Genomic DNA, 3,008 nt, shown 5'->3' with positions numbered 1-3,008 from the left:
TCTCAAGTAGGTCTGTGTCTTTATTCCCATTTTACCCCTAGGTTCTTCATGACATTTTTTTTTAATTCCATATATATGTGTTAGCATATGGTATTTGTCTTTCTCTTTCTGACTTACTTCACTCTGTATGACAGACTCTAGGTCTATCCACCTCATTACAAATAGCTCAGTTTCGTTTCTTTTTATGGCTGAGTAATATTCCATTGTATATATGTGCCACATCTTCTTTACCCATTCATCCGATGATGGACACTTAGGTTGTTTCCATCTCCGGGCTATTGTGAATAGAGCTGCAATGAACATTTGGGTACATGTCTCTTTTTGAATTATGGTTTTCTCAGGGTATATGCCTAGTAGTGGGATTGCTGGGTCATATGGTAGTTCTATTTTTAGTTTTTTAAGGAACCTCCATACTGTTCTCCATAGTGGCTGTATCAATTCACATTCCCACCAGCAGTGCAAGAGTGTTCCCTTTTCTCCACACCCTCTCCAGCATTTATTATTTCTAGATTTCTTGATGATGGCCATTCTGACTGGTGTGAGATGATATCTCATTGTAGTTTTGATTTGCATTTCTCTAATGATTAATGATGTTGAGCATTCTTTCATGTGTTTGTTGGCAGTCTGTATATCTTCTTTGGAGAGATGCCTATTTAAGTCTTCTGCCCATTTTTGGATTGGGTTGTTTGTTCTTTTGCTATTGAGCTGCATGAGCTGTTTATAAATTTTGGAGATTAATCCTTTGTCAGTTGCTTCATTTGCAAATATTTTCTCCCATTCTGAGGGTTGTCTTTTGGTCTTGTTTATGGTTTCCTTTGCTGTGCAGAAGCTTTGAAGTTTCATTAGGTCTCATTTGTTTATCTTTGTTTTTATTTCCATTTCTCTAGGAGGTGGGTCCAAAAGGATCTTGCTGTGATTTATGTCATAGAGTGTTCTGCCTGTTTTCCTCTAAGAGTTTGATAGCTTCTGGCCTTACATTTAGGTCTTTAATCCATTTTGAGCTTATTTTTGTGTATGGTGTTAGGGAATGATCTAATCTCATACTTTTACATGTCCCTGTCCAGTTTTCCCAGCACCACTTATTGAACAGGCTGTCCTTTCTCCACTGTACATTCCTGCCTCCTTTATCAAAGATAAGTTGACCATATGTGCGTGGGTTTATCTCTGGGCTTTCTATCCTGTTCCATTGATCTATCTTTCTGTTTTTGTGCCAGTACCACACTGTCTTGATTACTGTAGCTTTGTAGTATAGTCTGAAGTCAGGGAGCCTGATTCCTCCAGCTCCGTTTTTCGTTCTCAAGATTGCTTTGGCTATTCGGGGTCTTTTGTTTTCCCAAACAAATTTTGAAATTTTTTGTTCTAGTTCTGTGAAAAATGCCAGTGGTAGTTTGATAGGGGTTGCATTGAATCTGTAGATTGCTTTGGGTAGTAGAGTCATTTTCACAATATTGATTCTTCCAATCCAGGAGCATGGTATATCTCTCCATCTATTTGTATCATCTTTAATTTCTTTCATCAGTGTCTTATAATTTTCTGCATACAGGTCTTTTGTCTCCTTAGGTAGGTTTATTCCTAGATATTTTATTCTTTTTGTTGCAATGGTAAATGGGAGTGTTTTCTTGATTTCATTTTCAGATTTTTCATCATTAGTGTACAGGAGTGCCAGAGATTTCTGTGCATTAATTTTGTATCCTGCTACTTTACCAAATTCATTGATTAGCTCTAGTAGTTTTCTGGTAGCATCTTTAGGATTCTCTATGTATAGTATCATGTCATCTGCAAACAGTGACAGCTTTACTTCTTCTTTTCCAATTTGGATTCCTTTTATTTCCTTTTCTTCTCTGATTGCTGTGGCTAAAACTTCCAAAACTAGGTTGAATAAGATTGGTGAGAGTGGGCAGCCTTGTCTTGTTCCTGATCTTAGTGGAAATGGTTTCAGTTTTTCACCATTGAGGACAATGTTGGCTGTGGGTTTGTCATATATGGCCTTTATTATGTTGAGGAAAGTTCCCTCTATGCCTACTTTCTGCAGGGTTTTTATCATAAATGGGTGTTGAATTTTGTCGAAAGCTTTCTCTGCATCTATTGAGATGATCATATGATTTTTCTCCTTCAATTTGTTAATATGGTGTATCACGTTGATTGATTTGCGTATATTGAAGAATCCTTGCATTCCTGGAATAAACCCCACTTGATCATGGTGTATGATCCTTTTAATGTGCTGTTGGATTCTGTTTGCTAGTATTTTGTTGAGGATTTTTGCATCTATGTTCATCAGTGATAGTGGCCTGTAGTTTTCTTTCTTTGTGACATCCTTGTCTGGTTTTGGTATCAAGGTGATGGTGGCCTCGTAGAATGAGTTTGGGAGTGCTCCTTCCTCTGAAATTGTTTGGAAGAGTTTGAGAAGGATGGGTGTTAGCTCTTCTCTAAATGTTTGATAGAATTCGCCTGTGAAGCCATCTGGTCCTGGGCTTTTGTTTGTTGGAAGATTTTTAATCACAGTTTCAATTTCAGTGCTTGTGATTGGTCTATTCATATTTTCTATTTCTTCCTGATTCAGTCTTGGCAGGTTGTGCATTTCTAAGAATTTGTCCATTTCTTCCAGGTTGTCCATTTTATTGGAAAAATATGGAACGCTTCATGAATTTGAGTGTCATCCTTGCGCAGGGGCCATGCTAATCTTCTCTGTATCGTTCCAATTTTAGTATATGTGCTGCCGAAGTGAGCACTTAATTGTTTTTAAAGTCTATGCTTAATACAGTTTAATTCTTTAAGTCCTCATTCTAACTTGCAAAGCAGAACATGTAATGGGATCAGTTAACCTCCCAGATTTTAACATCTTAGGCTGTTTGGGTTTATTGGCTTTAACCCAAAGGACCAAAGTGGAACAGAATTTGTTGTAAGGTGAAGTATGAGCTACAGGGCAAGGACAAGAGGCCATGGATCTTGGCTACTCAGACTGTGGTTCCCAGACCAGCTGCATCAGCATCACCTGGGATGTTAGAAAT

General features: G+C 37.8%; 1 non-coding gene across 1 annotated transcript; it reads right to left on the bottom strand.

Moving 5' to 3' along the window:
• Nucleotides 1-2,622: 2,622 nt before the first annotated feature.
• Nucleotides 2,623-2,729, bottom strand: LOC132502224 (U6 spliceosomal RNA). The gene has a single exon (XR_009534420.1). It is a non-coding gene; the product is annotated as a U6 spliceosomal RNA (small nuclear RNA).
• Nucleotides 2,730-3,008: the final 279 nt, after the last annotated feature.

This window comes from Mesoplodon densirostris, chromosome 14 (assembly GCF_025265405.1).
Source record: "Mesoplodon densirostris isolate mMesDen1 chromosome 14, mMesDen1 primary haplotype, whole genome shotgun sequence".
In the NCBI taxonomy this organism is placed as follows: domain Eukaryota; kingdom Metazoa; phylum Chordata; class Mammalia; order Artiodactyla; family Ziphiidae; genus Mesoplodon; species Mesoplodon densirostris.
This window is presented reverse-complemented; position numbering and strand designations above follow the sequence as displayed.